At 42.2% G+C, this 21,819-nt stretch overlaps 1 long non-coding RNA gene across 1 annotated transcript; it reads left to right on the top strand.

The window, feature by feature from the left end:
- The first annotated feature begins 1,903 nt into the window (after nt 1–1,903).
- Nucleotides 1,904–16,024, top strand: LOC129696310 (uncharacterized). The gene is made up of 3 exons (XR_008723304.1): nt 1,904–4,751; nt 15,255–15,336; nt 15,478–16,024. It is a non-coding gene; the product is annotated as an uncharacterized LOC129696310 (long non-coding RNA).
- Nucleotides 16,025–21,819: the final 5,795 nt, after the last annotated feature.

Here is a 21,819-nt window from a genome sequence, read left to right as displayed (position 1 = left end):
TCACCAACTGCACAACAGAGGTCTTTCTCACAACTGAAACGTGTAAAAAACCCAAATAGATCAGTTATGCTTCAAGAAAGACTCGACTCACTGTGTATATTAACAATTCAAGCAGACATTCTGAGAAGTATTAATTTCGAGGATGTTATCAGTGATTTTGCGAAAATGAAATGTAGAAAAATGCCTTTCAGGTCATGAATATTGGAACTTTGATACATTTAACTTGTGAAATATTAAAATAGATGTTGTATTGCATTTTTGTAGAACTTTATGTAGCCCAAGCTTGGCTTAGTTTGTACAGTATATTGTGTTATCATATGAATACATTTTTGTACTGCTGCAACCTGCATTGTATATCTGGTCAGACAGGTCAACAACTAAAATGGACTGGGTCAGTGTGGAAAGGAGGGGGGCACCAAGATTGGTCAGGCTTAGGGCACAAGTGAACCTTAATCCACCTCTGCTTCTGTTACAATAAATGGCAATGTAGGAAATTCCTTATTTATAAATTAATTACATTAATTAAGCAATTATCACAAATTTGATGTCAATGGTCTTGGCCAAAACGACCTTCCTAATTCATGGCTCAGCACTTCAATTCCCCCTCCCCCTCCCATTCTGAATCCGACATTTGTGGCCTGGGCCTCCTCCATGGCCAGAGTGAGTCCCACCGCAAGTTGGAGGAGCAGCACCTCATATTTCGCTTGGGCAGTTTACACCCCAGCAGTGTGAACATTGACTTCAATTTCAGGTAGTCCTTGCTTTCTCCCTCCTTCCCTTCCTCTTCCCAGCCCCTCCACAGCCTACTGCCTCCACCTCTTCTTTTCTTCTTCCCACCCCCCTCCTCCTCATCAGAGGAAGGGTCTCGACCTGAAGCGTCATCTATTCCTTTGCTCCATAGATATTGCCTCACCCACTGAGTTTCGCCAGCATTTTTGTCTACTATCCTAATTCATGGGCCACTTTGTAATTGCCTAACTAACTATGAGTATGGAAGTCAGGCACTAGACACTGGGCTCTCAACTTCTCGAAATGCTGCACTGTTGAATTGCAAACCTTGCTACAACTGGGAATACTCACCTCAGACTCAACTGCATCCACCACAATGTAGCTTTGTTGGTGCTGGTTTATGAAATTTGGAGGGAAGAAAGATGCAATGCAAAGCTGACACTGCCTCCTCCACTATATAATTATTTCTGAAAAAAATAATGTTAAACTAATGGGGAAAAAAGGAAAAATATATTTTATTCCTTTCCTATTCCATTTGATTCTTGTGTAAACCAGCATCAGCAATTCCTTGTTTCTATTTTCTATTCACCTTCCAGCTGTTTTCATTACTGATTTCCTCTTATCCTTTCATCTTGTGAAGATGTTTGTAGGAGCCAAAATGTGTTGGTTTTCAATATTAAGCCTTTAAAATTATTCATAGTTCACTTTCTACATTCCTTCTAAATGATCATATTAATTTTAAACAGAAACTGGAATTTGAAAGGATTGAAAATGTATCAAAATCTTAACCTGGCCCTATAGCCCTTTAGTTAGACACAAAAAGCTGGAGAAACTGAGCGGGACAGGCAGCATCCCTGGAGAGCAGGAATGGGTGATGATAAAGCAAACAGGCCACTGTAAGCTGTTTGTAGGGTGAATAGGAGGTTTGTGGGACTTGGGTAGGGGTGGGACAGAGAGAAAGCGAAGGCCAGGATTCCCTGAAGTGAGATAAATCAATATTCATGTCCGTACGAACCTTTTATATTTTAGCCACTTCCATTCTGATATGGGCGGCCAAGTCGGTAATGTTGGAGGAAACGTCGGAGACAAAATTACAACATTCCAGGCCAATTATGGCGCACGTCCCTCCTTTTACTGCTATGATAAAATCTAGGGCCACTCTGGTCTGTAATACTACAGTTCTCATAGCTACTATCTCAGCTGTTAGCCCTTCTATCTCATTCTGGGTTGCGCTCAAGGAGGCGGCAATGGCATTTGCAAGCATCTCCATAGCGCAAGCCATTTAAATGAGTTCCCGGGATACTACCATAGGACGGGAAGAGGATCATAAAAAATTGCTCAGCCTTCATTTGGCATCGGTTGGAAATCCTCGTGTGCTGGTGTAACTAGTTCATGCTTCTCATGTGTGGGACCACATCTGCACCATAACAGTGTCCAGTGATGGGGTCCTTTTAGTCGTTCCCAAGTTGCCCCTTCTGCCGGCGGCATTCGTGGTAACCATGGTAGGCCCAGGATCCACATACAAAATATGTGCCATTAACCAGTCGGGGTATATCTGCTGTGCTAGTCAATTTTAATTTCCAATCTCGTTTAAAGGGAGGTGTGTACCATCCTTTAAATATGGGTTAGTCCTCAAGTTTGCCTTTCTGAAGGCACCTATCAGTTGCTGTTTTATTGCAAAAACAGTGTAAGGCCAGAATCTCAATAAGATAAAGGGATATTGTCAGAATCAGAATCAGAATCAGAATCACACTTTATTTGCCAAGTATGTTTTGCAACATACGAGGATTTCATTGGCCAGGTCAGTCATACATTTAAAAGCAACAAATCACTTAAAAACACAGTTTAACATGAACATCCACCACAGTGACTCCTACACATTCCTCACTGTGATGGAAGGCGAAATAAAATTCAAGTCTTTCCTTTTGTTCTTCCTCGGTCGGGGGCCTCGAGCCCTCCGTTGACGGGATGGTCTTGACTTCCGTAGCCGGCGGCGTTTGGGCCCTCTGCATCGAGGTGTTCAGCTCCTGCATCAGGGGGGTGTCAGCTCCCCCGAGCCGGGCAATTGAGCCTCGCGTCGGGGCTGGTTGAACCTTCTGCGATGTTGGAGCTCCCGACTAGCCTCTCCAGAGACTACGAGCCCTTGATGGTAAGTCCACAGTGGTCGCGGTGGGAGCGATCCCAGGCAAGGGATCTGCTCCGTTGTTAAGTCCGCGCCCCGCTGTGGGAGTTCACGACAGTCCGAGGAGGCTTCCAGCTCCAGCGATGTTAGGCCGCAGAGCCTGGAGAATGTGATCTGAAAATTGATCACATCTCCGTGAAGGTAGGAACTTGAAAAAAAGTTTCCCCCGATCCCCTACCCCCTCATAAAACAAACCGAAGAACATTAAAACCAACTTTTAACAAACTAAAAAATAACAAAAAGAAAGGGGGTATTCCTCCTCCATCATTATATGGGAATTGTGTACACACCCACCCATTATCACGAAGGGCAAATTCAAAACTCATAGATAGAAACAAGTTATTTCCCCAAGTCCAGTCCATCTGGGCCAACCCCAGGGTAAAAGGAGGGTCAATAGCCCCATTGTCCTCTCTTGGTTCTCCGAACCGTTTACCGTCAATCAGATGTATCCAACGGGGGTGATCTTCAACCTTCATGGCAGTTGATGTTGTTGGTAGCACTTGGTACAGTTCCTTTCAACACAGTCTCAATTTCTTTCGGTCCCAGTACTTGGCAAGGCATGGGTTAATTACTGTGCATACATAATTAGTTAATCGCTGAGGGTCTGTTGGTGTAACTTCCACATCTTCTGGTAGATTCATAGCTTATCCAGTTATCAATTCAAAAGGCATTAATCCTGTCTCTCTAGCTGGGGTTGTTCTGAACCATCAGAATAACTTAACCCATTCCTGTCCAGTCTCAGTCAAGGCTTTACTTAAACTCTTTCATGTCCTATTCATTCCCTCCACTAATCCAAAACTCTGCGGGTGGTTTGGAAATTTGAAATCGGTCTTTAAATACTGGCAAGGCAGAAGCCTCCTTCATCACCTTCCCGGTGAAGAATCTATCTGAAGAAGGACCTCCACCTAAATATTATCTCTTCAATTGTCCAAATATGTTTCTCCTCACCAATCTACTTTATCTCTCACTTTTTACCCCTCATCCCTCAAACCCCCTTTTGTAAGTTACGGTCTGATGTAATCAACTAACACAGTGCTGCATGGACCTTCATTTGACCATTACACAGCACATGCTTCAAGCCACCACACATTTACTTCCCTGTAGACAGGACATTTGAATTCTGAAAGAAACACTATGATCACATCAAAACAAGCTTTCCCTAAAACTCAAAAACAAACGGCATTTTTGCATCTCTCCTCTGTTTAAGAGTTAAAAGAAAACAACAAATAAACAGTTCATTTCCACATAAATGGATAAGCATATCCAAAGAACAAAGAAAAATAAAATAACGATGTATGGCTCCACCCCCACACAACTGCAACTTCTTAAAGACACACTACCTCTTAAAACATTTTTTTTTCTGTGACATTCACTCACAAGTTGCCACACCTCATTCAATATACTAAGTCTCACAGATATTCACACACTTTAAAACAATACAATTCTCACTCAAAAGTATCACAATTATACACACCTCAGGGAAATTATTCAAGCCAATTACTCTCGAGCCAAAGGCTCACACTTTTCTCACAGGGTACTTCCCTCACTGCCGCTCCCTAAGAGCCGTCTTGCTTATATTGATTGATAAATTGCCCTCTGGCTCACTTCTAACTCTCCTCCCACCCGGGCTAGAGCCAATCAGTGTTTTCTCCTGCTTCTCTTTAGTGCTGTTGCTTCAAAATCCACGGGAGCTCTGAGTAAAAAGAGGTTATAGCTGAATGGCTATCGAGAAAAATCTGGTACTGAACCTGGATGTTATAGTTTTCAGGCTCCTGAACCTTATTTCCGATGGCAGAGGTGAAATGAGCGTGTGGCTAGGATTGGTCTCTGAAAGTAGTAAGTAAGTAAGTACATTTTATTTATATAGCATGTTTAAATCAACTTGAAAAATGACACCACACATTATAGAATTCAACATGAACGTCCCCCCACAATAAAATCAAAACTTTCCACTGTGCGGAAAGGCATCAGAAAGTTCAGTTCTCTTCCTCTGTGATCACCCAAGGCCGGGACCTATTTGTGGCCTCCGCAGCCAGTCCGATGTTTTCAGGCCCTCTTGCCGGGAAGATGGAACTCCGGCATCGGGTGAACACTCCTCAACAGCTTGAAATGTCTGGAGTGGCCGCTTCCTCCCTGGAGACCGCGGCACCCAAAAAGTCCTCAGGCCGCGCTGGTTGGAGCTCTGACTCTGGCGATCTCGGATTCCAGGCTCCGTGGTGTTTTTAATCCAGCGCCACCCACGGCTGGATGCTCGCAGCCACAGCTCCGCGGATGTTGGAGTCGGTGGTCACAGCACTCTGGAGCTTATCGTACGGCGACCCAGGTAGGGCATCGCCCGCTCCGTGATGGTGTCCCAGCGCTGTGCCGCCGCCAAAGCTGGGGTTCCGGCCGGTCCCGACAGTCTGATGGTAGGCCGCGAGGAAGGGGCGAAGAAGCAGCTCGGAGGGAAGCCGCATTTCCGACGAGGTAGGGACTAGGAAATAAAGTTTCCCCCTTCCTCTCCCCCTACCCACCACATAAACGAAGGCCTCCAACAAACATTTTGTTTTTAACAGGACTAAAAATAAAAATTGTGAAAGGACGGACTGCAGGCAGAGCAGCCATACACAACGGCGCCCCACTCCTGCAGTTCGCCAACTGATGATGCTGGCTGCCTTTTTGAAGCAGCGACTCCAATAAATCCCTTCAATGGTGGGGAGGTCAGAGCCAGTGATGGACTGGGCAGTGTTCACAACTTTTTGCAATCTTCTTCACTTCTGGACATTTAAGTGTCCGAACCAGGCAATGATGCAACCAGTCAATATCCTCTCTACTGTACACCTGTAGAAGTTCAAGAGAATCCACTATGACATACCAAATCTCTGTTATCTTCTCAGGAAGTAGAGGCGTTGATGTGCTTTATTTATATTTGCATCAGTGTGCTGGGTCCAGGAAAGATCTTTGGAAATATGCAGGCCCAGGAATTTGAAGTTTTTGACTCCCTCCACCATTGTCCCATTGATATAAACAGGGTTGTGGGTCCTCATCCTTCCTCCTCCAAAGTCCACAATAAGTTCCTTGGTCTTACTGATATTGAGAGTCAGGTTGTTGTGCTGGCACCATTTGGTCAATCGGTCGATCTCACTTATATACTCTGACTCATCACCATCTGTAATTCGTCCAGCAACGTGATCTCTCCTCATCCTTCTCGCGGAGTCAAGAGTTATTGAAGATTTTTGCATTTGCTGTTACCTGGGCAACAGAAAGGAGATAAGAAATATTTATTGTAGTGGAGTGAACTGTTACTTAACTATTACTGTTACTTTGTTATCAGTGGTGTGGTAAATCAATTTTCTTGAACATACTGATTGGATCAGAACAATATAGTAGCAAACAGGATACTTGGTGGAAGTAAAGAATAGAGGTTAATTTACCAAAGACAAAATGGTGGCCAGGACTCATACATTAAAGAATTCCATAACGAGACCCTTTCCTAGCTATTAATGCTTTGGTTACATTTGAGGAACTCCAACCAAACACACGGACCGTTGTCTACGAGAATAGCTGATTGCATTGTTAAGGCAGCATTGGATAATTTGGTTTTGATAGCTATGATTTGCATTGGGAAGTCCTGAGATTGTATCAGGTATTTTATAATTGCATCCATAGCTGAGTTCCTCTGATGGTTTTTTTGTGTGTGTGGCAAACAGCAAGAACTTTATATTTGGTTTGATTAGTGATTACATCAAATGTTGTGACACTTCGGAATGCTTTCATTGTCTCTGTACTGTAAAACAATTAAAATTGAATCTGAATCGTTGTCTACGAGAAAAAAGCTGATTGCTCAAGAATGTTAAGGCAGCATTGGATAATAATTTTCTGAATCGTGCAACGTGCAGCTAGTTTTGATAGCCATGATTTGCATTGGGAAGTCCCCTGAGCCTGCACCAGCCATTTTATATCATGGCTGATTGCAACTCAGTAGCCCGTACCTGTTCCTCCATGATAGTTTTTTTTAAATGTGTGTGTGGTGGCAAAGAGTTCAAGAGATTCACCATCTTGCGTGGTTTTCTCATCTCGATTAGTGATTACCCCTTATCAAGCTGTGACCCCTTGTTGGACTTCCCTAACATCGACAATCTTCCTGCATCTAGCCTGTCCAACCCCTTAAGAATTTTGTAAGTTTCTATAAGATAGCGAGTACAAGCCGATCTATCCAGTCTTTCTTCATAAGACAGTCCTGACATCCCAGGAATCAGTCTGGTGAACCGTCTCTGCACTCCCTCTATGGCAATAATGTCCTTCCTCAGATTTGGAGACCATAACTGTTCGCAATACTCCAGGTGTAGTCTCACCAAGACCCTGTACAACTGCAGTAAAACCTCTCTGCTCCTATACACAAATCCGTATGCAATGAAAGCTAACAGACCATTTGCTTTCTTTACTGCCTGCTGCACCTGCATGCGTACCTTCAATGACTGGTGTACCATGACACCCAGGTCTCGCTGCATTCCCCCTTTCCCAATCGGCCACCATTTAGATAATAGTCTGCTTTCCTGTTTTTGCCACCAAAATGGATAACCTCACATGTATCCACATTATACTGCATCTGCCAAACATTTGCCCACTCACCCAGCCTATCCAAGTCACCCTGCAGTCTCCTATGTGTCATGTGTGTAATGGTTGGAGATCTTGCTTTTGATGGACTAAACGTCTAAAGCATTTACATTTGCTGTCATTAATTCTATTGCAACAGCTGAAAGATGAGAGTTAAACTTAACATTTTGTTGTTGCTGTTTGAGAACCAATGTTTATAATCAATAATTCTTAACTTATTCTCTTTGGTTATTAATGTTCTTCCTATTTTGCTGCTTAATTTACTGAACTACCAGCTACAGATAAGTAATATCTTTCAAATCATTACTTGAAGTATGCTATACTTTTTTCAGCAGTACAATTGTATTATTTTGCTGCAATTCCCCTGTTACCATGGAAATAATGTACAGCAGTACATTTTTGTGGATCTGCATGATCGTGCAAAATTCCTTCTGACGTCTATGTAATAATTATGAAAGTCACTGATTTTATTTATTTGACTGTAGCTTGTATAATATAAATTTAATTTATTTAAAGCCAGGGCTTGACCATTTGCTGCTTGTGGAGCCAACCTATAATTAAATTAATGCTTTAAAATTAAAATAGAGATCAATTTTTGGTGTACAGTCCTTTTTTTTTTACCATGATTAGAAACATAGAAACATAGAAACATAGAACCAGATTGTAGTGGTAATACCTGAATATACAATATACAGTGTTTGCAAAATAATTAAAATTACAAATTTGAGTTGGATTGCTTCTCTCTGACTATAACCTCCACCTGTAATTTAATCTATACTTGAGTAATTTCTTCTATATCAATTTGCACATATTGTATATAAATTAATGTGAGCACATGGCGTGCCATGCTATGATCATGCATTTTACATGAGTTAGTGTGAATTTATTTTACTAAGTGAAAAAAGGCATTGGGTAGAGAATGTAAATCAGTCTATTTGGGACTGAGGTGAGGAAAGATTTCATCACCCTGAAGGTGGTGAAAATTTGACATTCTTTACTAACAAGTGCCTGGAGGCTCAGTCATTGAGTTCATTCTGAACTTTGATACATGCTGTACATTAAGGAAATCAAAGTTCAGGTTTATTATTGTCACATGTACTGAGGTACAGTGAAAAACTTGAATAGTGCTAGATTTGACAATGGTAGAATTTCGGCCATCATCTTAAGGCATGGTGGGTCAGGCTAGAAGGGCTACTCCTGCTATTTATTGTAGTCTTCTGTACTGAAGAAGAGAAGCATTCTGAAATAAGTTTCGGGATGGGTTACGGACAGAAGGGGAGGACACATGAATTCTTGTACACTTGATCGTAAGGGCTAAACAGACAATTTCAGCTAAAATGGTTATCAGCTACATTAGCAGCACAGCATTCCAACCTTTTCAAAAACAAGATGTTCTCAAGACAAGTGGGAGATGTTTTTGCACACGTTTCCACACAATGCCTGGGAACGTCAGAATTTGCTGAGCAAAACACGTTGGGCGGACCACCTGTGCCCCCTACCACTAGTAGTGCAGAAACGCTGCAGACAAGGGGCTTATAATTGACTCCAGGAAGCGGTATGCTATGGTCTACTCAGTTAAGAAATGCCATAAAGGATGGTGTAGGGCACCCTTCCAGGAGGAGAGAGCCCCAGCCTTGGACGGTGTAGTAAACGGTGCCAGGTGATCAACAACAGGAACATGCTGCGGAAAGCTTTGCTGTGTACTCAGGGTTTGCAGATAGGTGAGTCTAGGTGGCTTATTTGGTAGTGAAATAATATACCTTATTATTCACACTCTGTTGTCTCAATCCGGTGATTTCGAATACAGCACTGTATTGGGAAGGAAGCAACTCCAGTGCACGTGATATAATTTGACACTTTTGTTCCTTCTTTTTGTTCGGCTGATGGTTCTACACCTTGTTTCCAATTCCTCTTGTAGAACATCGGAGAACTCTTGACCAAGCTCTTCCTTGCTCCTGGTAGCTGCTGTAAAATTTGTTTGAGCACTATTGCACTTGATATGTAAAGAGCCTGTCCCACTATACAAGTTTACCCAAGAGCTCTCGTGAGTTAAAAATAAAAATCAAACTTGTGGTAAATACGTAGAATGTACGTAGCGGTTACATCAGACCTCGTGGACATCTCGTAGCGGCTCGCAACACTAACGGCAGGCACTCGGGAAACGCGGTAAGCTCGTGAAATTGTGAAACATTTCCAAGAGTAAAAAACTACTCGTGATGAAGTACCACGAGTTTGACTTTTTTTTCAACTCGGGAGAGCTCTTGGGTAAATTTGCATCGTGGGACAGGCCCTTTATTAAGCTCTAATGATTTTCTTAAGTATTTTGAAGATTTGAAAGCGTCCCAGGGAAAAATAACTCCTCCTGCTAATGGCCTAAAACTCTTTAGCAGAAAGTAAACAATTATAGGTAATTTTATCTTTGAGTATGGCTGGGGTTTCTCTCCAAACTATGGGTGTTCAGTCAAACTCAAACCAACAAGATGACCTTTATAACCTTTATTGCCAAACAACAAGCATCTTAAGTGGCAATCTTCTTAATTACCTTCCCAGAGGACATTTCTGGTGCAACATTACAAGACATAGAAGCAGGAATAGGCTCTTTAGCCCCTCATTCCTATTATGCCATTCAATCAGATCATGGCTGATTTGTTTACCTCTGCGTCACTTTCTGCACACATCCCTTGACTTGCTTAATTTCTAAAAATATATCGGCCTGTTTCCTAATCGCAAGAGCTCAGTGCGTAGATCTTTAATGGCCAAAAATAAACGCTTGTTTACTTTGGTATTGCTCTCCCATATCATTAAAATTACTTGGGGATGTGAGTCAGAGACTGTGAGTTTTTGAATATTGAGCGAATCAAGAGGTATGGGGTTAATGCAGGAAAGTGGTGCTAAAGTAAACAAGCCTTTATTTTCGGATTATGATCCATAATTCTAGATAGCCAATCCAGGGGGAAATATCATCCTTGCATCTTTTACTGAATTTATACCTCTTTGGATCATTTACCATGTCATGGTGAAAAGGCTTGCGTGACCCCATGATTCCCAGAGCGATGCCGTCGGAAGCACCAGCTTCTGGTAGGGCCACCCATGGCGGTAAGGTCAGGACTAAGAATGATCCATCCTACAAGATCTCAACGGCGAACAAAGTTATCTTGAACTCAACGGTTGTGAAGGCGGATGAAGGCTGCAACAGATCTATCAGGTCCAATCGTTTTGGTTGCCTTGCCATTGGAATTAGTTGATTGATTTGTGAAGGACCATGTGCTTCTTGGAGTGCAATGTCAAGTACACTTTAAACAAACACACGCAAAGGCGTCTTTGTTTTGTGAGCTGCAAAACCAGGATTAGACTCATAAGCCACCTGAGAGTCCATAAAAACAACAGAAAATAGACCATCATCTTCGACCTCGAGGGATAGCCATGATTGAATTTATTATCTCCATCATTATTGCCTTGGAATCCAATGAATTTTCCCAACATTTTTTTACCAACACTAATTCCTTTAAGCTGCTCATTCTCTCCAGATTTACAATGCCCACTATTTCCAGAATGACTTTTATGTCTTGAGAAGGCACATAAATTATTTGTTTAATTTGCCTGCCATTCCTTATTCCCCAATTCATTTTTTTCTGGTTAGGTCTGTAGGATTATCATTCATTAATCCTTCCCTCTTTTTGTACACCTATTTAAATGTTTGCAGTCTGCTTTTATTTCTTGCTGGACTACTTCTGTATTCTACTTTTGGTGCTCCTTTTGAATCTTTGGTATTATTGACCTTCAGATTTACTGCTTTTTTTTTACATAACTTGTCCATTCAATAATTAACCATGGTGGGATGACATTTCCTGTGTTTTTTAAAAAAGCTGCTTATAATTGTTTACAATGTATTAACTATAAATTAAAGCCATTGCTTTGTTTATTGTCACACCTTTTTTTTAATGCTGTTATCTTTCCACCACAACCAACTAATTTCTATAGTTTATTTTCAGTTTTATGATGCTGTTTCAGATTGAAGTTAATAACTTCAAATTTCTGAAGCAAGTTTTGTCATATTATGATTGTTGTTCTGTAAAGGCTCTTTTAAATCAATGTTTTTTTATGGAATAATATATATATTTTTTTTTAATTAAATTAAATTTTTATTAGAAGTACGGTAAATTACAATACTACACAACACATATATCTTAATACATTTTTTGTACCGCTTCATTTTTTTTTGAGCTTTAAGAAAAAGATAGAAGTAAAGAAAGTAAAGAAAGTGCGCAAGAGTCGTGAAGTGCAAGAGTGTTGGGAAAAGAAAGCCCCTTAGAAAAGAAGTTAGAGAAGGAAGTAAAGTGAGAAAGTAGACCCTAGAGAAGAAAGAAAAAGAAAATAGGAACAATCGCTCTATTATAACATTAAACTCCGCAGAAAGGGGACTACCAACCAAGTCTGTTTTTGTTGTTTTACCTCCCGTTACCAGGTCCTGATACCATTTATTTATTTATTTATTTAAATTACTATTGCACCTCATACTTGTAATAGGTCCAGAAACATAGACCACGTCTTTTGGAATTGGTCTGCTTTACCTGCTAAGAGGAATCTCATCTCTTCCAGATGTAATGTTTCAAACATATTTGATATCCACATTTTTATTGTTGGTGTAAAAAAAAAATAAAAATGAAATGATTCAATTTATTGTCATTGTCAGTGTACAGTACAGAGACAAGTGTGGGCGCATTTTTCCAGAATTTAAGTATAAGCTTTTTTCCCATTATTAGCCCGTAATTAAATAAATTCTTCTGAAACACGTTTAGTTCAGGGTTACCTTCCGATATTCCAAAGATAATCCATTCTGGTTTTGGTACCAGTTTTATTTTGATTAATTTTGAAAAAATATGAAATATTTCATACCAGAATTTTTGGATTTTTGTACAAAAAACAAAAGAGTGCGCTATGGTAGCTTCTTGACACAGGCATTTATCACAGATTGGTGAAACATTAGGGAAGATTTTATTTAATTTAGTTTTTGAATAATATAATCTATGTAATGTTTTGAATTGAATGAGCGTATGTCGTACGTTGATCGAACATTTATGCACCTGTAGTAAATGATTATCCCAGCTCTCTTTTGAGATTTTTATAGCTAATTCTTGTTCCCAATCTCTGCTAATTCCATCTGTTGTGGGTATTTCTATGTTTAAATTTTTATGGAATAATATTACAGTGTTTCCACTTTGAAGGAAATTACTCAAAATTCGGGAAATTCTGGTTGTCTTTGGGTAATTTTAGGAAAATTGAATAATTTTGGAACATTTCGGGAAATTTCCGCAACCGGCCCGCGAAGGGGTGTAAAGGTAATACACACACAGCACTGCCAGTCAAAGGGTTAAACAGAGCACTGTCAATTTAACGTGCGGGAATTTAAACAAAGAGCTGTCGGCTGCAGTGCTATGGGTTCTAAATATAGTGCTACCGGCTGCAACATTATGGGCTTTAAACATAGTGCTATGGCCACAACGCTATAGGTCACAGGCTGTTCGGGAAAATTCTCGTATAACAATGAGACTTTAGAATTCTCTTTCTCAATTGAAGTTGAGCCTTTGATTATTTTTCAGGCAATAGGAGAATTCTGGATAAGCCTAGTGGTGAAAAGCTACCAGTGGGCGGTGGGACTGCAGTTACATTGGGATTGGCCTTGATTTTACAGAACGGTGGGTGGGATCAAGGGGGAGAGAGGGAGAGGAGGGAGAGAGGGAAGGGTGGAGAGAGGGAGAAAGGGAGGGAGAGGGATGAGGGAAGGAAGGGGAGAGGGAGAAGGAGGGGGGAGGGAGGGAGAGAGAGGGAGGGGGAGCGAGAGGGAGGGAGAGAGGGAGGGGAATAAGGGAGGGAGGAGAGAAAAAAGGAAAGGGGAGAGAGAGAGGGAGGAGGAAGAGAGGGGAGGGAGAGAGGGTTGGAGAGAGGGATGGAGAGATGGGATGGAGAGGGAAGGAGAGAGGGAAAGGGGGAGGGAGGGAGGAGAGAGTGAGGGAGAGAGGGGAGAGAGATGAAGAGAAGAGGGAGGGAGGGAGGGAGAGGGGGAGGGAGGGAGAGTGGGAGGGAGGGAGAGAGAGCAGAGACTGAGACATATGAGAGCAGGTTGAAAAAATGAAGACAATGAAAGTTGTTGGAGACATCGAAAGCTGCCTTGCAAAACTGTACAGGTGTACAGGTAACAGAAGAGGGTGGGAGATTGCAACCTTCACATGGTACGCCCTGTTTAGACGAATGCAATCAACCTGGCGTGCACAATCATATAAGATCAAATCGAACAAGTTGTCCTACAACTTTCGGCTGTGCACGCCATACGCAAAAAGAAGAAGAAGTAACAGAAGCAGGCAGATACGGTGCAGTTACATAGATCTATTTTGCCTTGTTCTTCTTTGTGTTGTTAACGTGTGCCCTCAAAAAAAAACAACAACAAATAGCATGCAGGAAGCATTTTTGAAAATTTCAGGAAATACCATCAAATTCCAGGAAATTTGAGATTCTTTTTAAGGAACTTTTTTTTTGAGGTGTGGAAGCACTGTATTATTAAAACAGCCCTCTTTTTCCTTATTGGTCACATATTAATCCAGGAAAATTAGTCATGTACCCTGAAATAATCTTCTATACTGCTAAATTGATTTTCATAGTTTATATATCTCCTTCATATTATTTATATTATTATCCTTGTTGCATTTACTCTCAACTTCATGATTTGTACTAAGACCTGCATTACCACCACTGCTTGCAAGCATATCTTCAAACTCCCCCATTGTTTTCTGTCCTGTGTTTCTTATCCTCACCCTAATTGATTCTAGTTTGGGGATACAGTGAGGAAATGGGCCCTTCAGGCCCACCAAGTCCGCACCGACCAGCGATCCACCGCACAGTAACACACACACACACACACACACACACACACACACACACACACACACACACACACACACACACACACACACACACACACACACACACACACTTACATGTACCAAGCCAATTAACGTACAAGCTTTGGAATGTGGGAGGGAACTGAAGATTTCAGAGATAACCCACGCATGTCATGGCGAGAACGTACAAACTCTGTACAGACAACCATCCATAGTCAGGATTGAACCTAGTTCTCTAGCACTGCAACGCAGTAGCTCTACCGCTGTGCCACCCTTCTGCCCTATTCTAATTATAGATTTTCTGAGCTAAGATCCTTTCTCTACTAATTCTATCACATCATTTCTCTACTTAAACTAGAAATAACTTATCAATTGTAGTAAATTACAGTATAAGTCTCATTGACATTAAATAGAGGTTGACACTTAATGAATGTAAGTCCATGCAGACCTAGGTACTATGAGATGTTTCTTTCTCGTGCTATTCTGCACCCTCTGCTCCTGCACTTGAACTTGAAGTCTTATCAATGGCAGTAAATTACAATGTAAGTCTCATTGACATTAAGAAGAGATTGACATTTTATGAATTGAAGTCCATACAGACCTAAGTAATATGAGATATTTTTTTTCTGCAGCTTCTGCCCCTCCACTCTTCAGAGCCTGTCCACACAAAAGTGTTTTGTGTGGACATGCACTGTGCTTTAATGAACACTAAACTGCAGACTTGCCATCCCATCTACCTGGACATGCATACATGTTTAATTTCCTCATTGATATGTCGATATTGTCTTACGTAATACAAAACATGATATGATGTAAAATACACCCTGACACATATTATCTTCTATTATTAGGAGGCAGCAGTGTATCCCGGGTTATCATGCAGAGTGCTTCTGCAACATAACAACAATAAATCGAGCGATAGCAGGATGAAAGGTAATGAAAGGACTCAAACAACTAATCTTTTTACTTATGGTCATATGATGTTACTTTGAAAAATGAAAAGATATATTTGAGTATGTTGATTTATTTTACTTTTCATTCCTTTTCTGTTTTCTTTTTCCTCTTTCAATTGAGTTCAAGATGCTGAAAAGCCTGAAGCAGGTGAATCACCTCAAGAGGCAGTTCCTGATGGTGAAGCAGATGAGCCGGCCCCAAAGAGACTGCTTCGATCCATGACAAGTCATAGTCAACAAACAGCAACTGTCGAGCACACTGACCACAGGCATGCCCTACCAGCACATTGCATCATTTGTAAATGTTCAAAGTACACAAAATAAATAAATTGTGGAAAAAAATTATTATATAAAGTTTTATTTTAATGTGGATCGTTTCACTGTTTATTTGGTCAAATTATTTAAACAATGAGTGAATTACTTATGATAATGGCGTGCTGGTGAATGACTGCGACAATCCACCCACCGCTCCATACATACATACATACATACATACATACATACATACATACATATGCACATCCACACACACACATCCATCCATACGCACACTTCCATGCAGGCAAACACCCACATACATGCACACATAAATCCGCACACACACACACATCCACACATCCATTCACATGCAGACATACATGTACACATCCAAACATACATGCACACATATATCCATCCACACGTACATACACACTTACATCCACATATATACAAAGGCATACATAGACACACACACAAACTAGAGTAACAATGCAACACTTTTAGGGTTCTTTGAGGTCAAAGGTAATAGCCCTCATTTGCAAAGGCACCATCGGGTGGGGAGGGGGTTGTGGGGTTGTGGGGAGGGGGGTCTATAACATAAATATAAGCTCATTGTAACTTAAAATGAATATTTATCGAGTAAACATCAGAGCATTCGATTCTTGGCCAGGATGTGACATTTACATCAGAAATAAGACCGGTCTCTTACAGGCCTGGCACAGCCCCAGTCCCACTATGGCCGTTACCCCCACTCTCCCCACTTTGGCAGTCAGCGTGGTTCAGTAAATGGGGAAACCTAGAGGATCTGTCCTGACCCTTTATTTAGGCAGGTTCATGAGCCCTTAAAACCTGGGACATCTGCTGCAGTCTCATTTAATTTCCTATTAAAGCGACTGGAACATGCCTGCCTGGCACTGCCCCAGTCCCACTATGGCCATCACCCCCACTCTGCACACTGGCAGTCAGTGGAGTTCAGTAAAGGGAGGAACCCACAAGAACTGCCCTAACCCATTAATTAGGCTGGTTCAGGAGCAGGACCTCTGCGACAGTGTCATTAAAAAGAAAACACTCACAATTATATTCATCATATTATTTTTATATAATATAATTATACTTAATTATATATGATAACATTCATATTAACAGGTTATATATATATATATATTGGTATAATAATATATAGTTTAAATGGACTGCAACACGGAAATGGGCTGCTCATGGTGTAATAAGGGCATTGGCCACTAGATGGCGCTTATTTTCCCGATCTCATTTTCTAATTAGTTTAATTAATTAATGTGCAACTTTTGGCAATGACGAGTTATGACTTCTCAATTATATTTCATCTAAATCTGTGGAAAATGTCATGTAGTTTGGTGACTTGGGTCACGAAAACCTATTTCTAGACACATTTTTGATGCTCGGCCCACTGCGTACAGGGTTGTTCTTCGCAGGGATTCTATCACAGGGGAGCCAAATGTTGGCCTTGTTCAGAATAGCGTGTCTTCAGGAATTTCAGTCACTGCTCTGGAGACCTTAACAGCAGTAGAAGGAAGAAATAATATGATCTCACTCCAGGGCACTAGGAGATATTGACAGTGGTAAGAGAGACGTGGAACAGTCAAAGCAGTAGTGGAGCTTATATATATATATATATATCTTCCCATCACCCCTTTCCTCTGAGACCGTTCCCTCTGTAACTTCCTGGTTAACTCATCCCATCCCACCCAAACCACCCCCTCCCCGGTGCAGGGTCAAATGACCTCCTCCTGCACCTATTTTCTATGTTTACTTGGACTTGCACCCATTTCTCCCCCTCCTTTTCTTCTCCCTACAATCCATGCAACAAAAAGCTTTACACTCTACCTCTGTACATGTCACAATAAACTAAACTAAATTTTAAATTAAACTTCTGGACCAGCCTTTCATGTGGTACTTCACCAACATGTGTTCATGCATTTGAAGGAAAGATAAACCATAAATTGGCGTGTTCAACTCCAGTGGAAGTTGAAGAGTCAGAAGAAGGATTCCAACCCAAAACAAGAATTATTATTTTTCTTCAGAGATGCTTCTGACCCACTGAGTTACTCCTGGTTTTTGTGCCTTTCTTTGGTATAAACCAGCATCTGCAGTTCCTTCCTCCACAGTTGAAGTGCTGCTGTGAAATTCATGTTGCACTTTGGTTGATGACACAATCTCTGCATGAATCCAGTAGGCAAAACTATATAATCCTGACACGCAAGTTGTGACTGGAGCTGAATATCATGAATGAGCAGCCTCACTCCTTCCAATTAAGGGACGATTGCTGGTAGCCGACTTATAAATTATTAGTTATTTTAAAGGAAGAATAGGAAAAATCTATCATGTCTTCTTTCAGTGAGAAACAATTTAAGATTATGTAAAATGCTGGAAGTCGTTGCCCATTTTTGCATTTGGGATGCAATATCATGATCAAATTTGAAGATAAAATTGGTACTGAATTGTTCCATTGTGATTTACAAAGCAAAAATAATGGAAGATATTAAATGTTACTTCATATTACGAGGTTCGTCCCAAATGCTGCTTGACTTGCGTTATTTCATCTAGATTGTGATCCAAAGAAACAATTTGTATTTCCCCTTCAGGCCCATTTGTGCTTGACTGCAATATCCAAGCAAGCACGCTTCCTTCCAAGGTGGGAGCTGAATGCAGATTAATTTTTGGATCATCATCGGCGGTCACCCGAAACAAGGACGCCTGTGCGTGACTTTGTTTAACGTGGGGAGACTGGTGCACAGACAGCCACCCCATGGTCCTTGACAGATCTGGGTCAGGATCCAGTGGCATGGAGTCCAAGAAGATTGGAGATCCTTTTTTGCTGCAGTCTTCATCCGCCTTCCCAGCCGCTGTGACACCCCACTAAGGTCAGCCATCATCCACTGCCTGTTCCATCGTTGAGGTCTTGGTTGGATTTCTCTTTGTCAGAGACCTCCCCCTCGACCTTACCACCTTGGGTGGCCCTACCAGGAGCTTAGCTCCAGACGGCATCGCCCTCAGGGTCTCAACTCCACACAAGCTTCTCCACCACGACAAGGTGACAATCCATGGAGACAATCCACACTCATACACACACACACACACACACTCACTCACACACTCACCTACACACACTCTTACACACACTCACCTACACACGCACCTACACACTCTTGCACACACTCACTCACATACACACTCACTCACATACATACGCACACACTATTACACACACTCACACACATGAGAATGAGCATTTCAGAGTGTTTGCATTCCTTCCTCCCTTAATACAAGCAATCGACACAAGCAATCTTAAAGACCTGAAGCGTATTATCCCTCATAAATAATTTAATATTTCCCATCCTGCTCAAGATGCATTAATGCCAAAATAAAACTATTTCTGTACGGATTTTATTTTTAAATGTGATTTTGTTCTGACTTTCTCTCCACCTCTCCTCCCTTTATCAAAGGAAGATGATCATTCAAGGAATCAAATTCTTCCTTGAAGGGTTACAGAGAAAATTGCCTAAAGCAACAGAGCTTTCCATGTCATACATCATCCCTCATTAGCCTCTATCATATCTCATATACTAGCTTACCCAACAATTTCACATGGGCATATGACATGGTTAGTGTTAACTTCTATTCACTTATTTTGGAGCTTCCTAATACTTCAGCTGACAGCCGAATTTCACCTTTTCTTAACTCTAGTAAAATACCATGTTTTTTTTGCATTGAACACATTTCGTCACCTGTCATTTGTTTCATAAGATCATAAGTGATAGGCACAGAATTATGCCATTCGGCCCATCAAATCTATGCTGTCATTCAATCATGGCTGATCTATCTGTTTCTCCTAACCCCATCCTCCTGCTTTCTCGCCATAACTTCTGACACCTGAACTAATCAAGAATCATCAACCTTCTCAACCTTTCCATTCCCCTTTCTCACTCTAGCCTCTTCCCCCCTAAATGTACAGCCCTCTGCTCACTCTGCAACAACCCCGACAGGGTGATCAACCCTGCTGACAAGATAGGTGCCGTGGTAGTCTGGCGCGCTGACCTCTACCGGTCTGATGCCCGGTTCCAACTCAGACACCTCCTCCTACTTATCCTTGGACCATGACACCACAGACGAGCACCAGGCCATTATCTCAAACACCATCACTGGCTTCATTGCTTCCGGCTGCCTGCTCCCCCAAGCCTCCAAACTCATCATTCCCTACCCCCGCACGGCCCGATTTTGCTTTCTCCCCAAAATCCACAAACCTGACTATCCTGGCAGACCCATTGTTTCTGCTTGTTCTTGTCCCACCAAACTTATTTCCACATACCTCGACTCCATCCTATCCCTCTTGGTCAAATCCCTCCCTACCTATGTCCAAGACACTGCACATGCTCTTCGTCTCCTTCATGTATTTCGTTTTCCAAGCCCTCACTCCCTCATCTTCACCATGAATCTCCAGTCACTCTACACCTCCATCCCCCACCAGAAGGGTCTGAAGCGCTCCATTTCTTCCTTGACCGCAGAACCAACCAATCTCCGTATATTAATACTCTCCTCTGCCTAGCGGAACTGGACCATACCCTCAACAATTTTTCCTTTCACTCCTCCCATTTCTTCCAAATCCAATGCGTAGCTATGGGCACACGCATGGGTCCTAGCTATGCCTGCCTCTTTGTAGGGTACATTGAACAATCCTTGTTGGACACGTAATGTGGCCCTTTCCTCGAACTCTACCTCCGCTACATTGATGACTGCATTGGTGCTACTTCCTGCACCCATGCAGAACTCACAGACTGCATTCATTTCACCACTAACTTCCATCCGGCACTCAAATTCACCTGGACCATTTCCGACATCTCCCTACCGTTTCTTGACCTCACTATCTCCATCGCAGGTAACAGACTACTGACCGACATCTACTACAAACCCACTGACTCCCATGGCTATCTGGACTACACATCTTCCGATCCTGCTTCCTGTAAGGACTCTATCCCCTACTCCCAATTCCTCCATCTATGCCGCATCTGCACCCAGGATGAGGTGTTCCAAACCAGGGCATCGGGGATGTCCTCATTCTTTAGGGAACGGGGGTTCCCCTCTTCGACTATAGACGAGGCTCTCACCAGGGTCTCCTCTATATCCCGTAGCTCCGCTCTCACTCCCCATCCTCCCACTCGTAACAAGGACAGAGTCCCCCTTGTCCTCACCTTCCACCCTACCAGCCGTCGCATATAACATATAATCCTCCGACATTTTCATCACCTCGAACAGGATCCCACCACTGGCCACATCTTCCCATCTCCTCGCCTTTCGGCTTTCCGCAGAGACCGTTCCCTCCGTAACTCCCTGGTCAATTCGTCCCTTTCGCTTCCAACCGCAGGAAATGCTACACTTGTCGCTTTACCTTCCCCCTCAACTCCATCCAAGGACCCAAGCCGTCTTTCCAAGTGAGGCAGAGGTTCACCTGCACCTCCTCCAAACTCATCTATTGCATCCGCTGTTCCAGTGTCAACTGCTCTACATCGGTGAAACCAAGCGCAGGCTTGGCGATCATTTCGCCCAACACCTCCACTCAGTTCGCAATAACCAACTTGATCTCCCGGTGGCTCAGCACTACTACTATACCTCCCATTCCAAATCCGACCTTTCTGTCCTGGGTCTTCTCCACGGCCAGAGTGAGTCCCAAAGCAAATTGGAGGAGCAGCACCTCATATTTTGCTTGGGTAGTTTACACCCCAACGGTATGAACATTAACTTCCCCAATTTAAGGTAGTGCTTGCTTTCTCCCTCCTTCCCCTCCCCTTCACAGCTCTCCCACAGCCTACTGTCTCCGCCTCTTCCTTTCTCTTTCCCGCCCCCCCCACCCCCACATCAGTCTGAAGAAGGGTCTCAACACGAAACCTTGCCTATTCCTATCCTCACCCGCTGAGTTTCTCTAGTAATTGTGTCTACCTTTGATTTTTCCAGCATCCGCAGTTCTTTCTTAAACAATAATCTATCTATCTCTGCCTTAAATATATCCATTATCTATCTCTGCCTGAAGAATTCCACAGATTCACCACCCTCTGACTAAAGTAATTACTCCACATCTCCTTCCTAAAAGAAAATCCTTTAATTCTGAGGCTATGACCTCTAGTTTTAGTCTCTCCCACTCGTGGAAACATCCTCCACATCCACTCTATCC

The sequence above is a fragment of the Leucoraja erinacea genome, chromosome 4, assembly GCF_028641065.1.
Source record: "Leucoraja erinacea ecotype New England chromosome 4, Leri_hhj_1, whole genome shotgun sequence".
Taxonomy (NCBI): domain Eukaryota; kingdom Metazoa; phylum Chordata; class Chondrichthyes; order Rajiformes; family Rajidae; genus Leucoraja; species Leucoraja erinaceus.
Note: the sequence above shows the minus strand (reverse complement) of the source record. Positions and strands in the feature narration are given on the sequence as shown.